The sequence below is a fragment of the Corvus brachyrhynchos genome, unplaced genomic scaffold (assembly GCF_000691975.1).
Source record: "Corvus brachyrhynchos isolate BGI_N302 unplaced genomic scaffold, ASM69197v1 scaffold3, whole genome shotgun sequence".
Classification (NCBI taxonomy): Eukaryota; Metazoa; Chordata; class Aves; order Passeriformes; family Corvidae; genus Corvus; species Corvus brachyrhynchos.
Window position 1 is genome coordinate 11,447,103 of NW_008237619.1, and position 284 is coordinate 11,447,386.

Below are 284 nucleotides of genomic sequence, written 5' to 3' on the forward strand. Positions count from 1 at the left end.
GTTGTGCGGGACGCAGGGCCCCGCTGCCTGCGGCTTCGTCCTCCCGGCGCCGTAGGTGCAGGGCAGGGGGCGGCAGGAGGGGGACTGTGGGACAGGGAACACACGTGCCTGTCCTGAGGGAAGTTCACTGCTGTGTCAGCAGCCTCAAACCTGTTTTCTTACGTAATCTTTGTTTTGTCGCAAGTGATTGTTTTGCCGTGGCAGTTTCCTGGGCAGCTCGTCTTGTCTCTATTATTCCGCTTCTCCTTTCCTCCTTTCAGGGTTCCTGCTTCTCACTGCTTTAT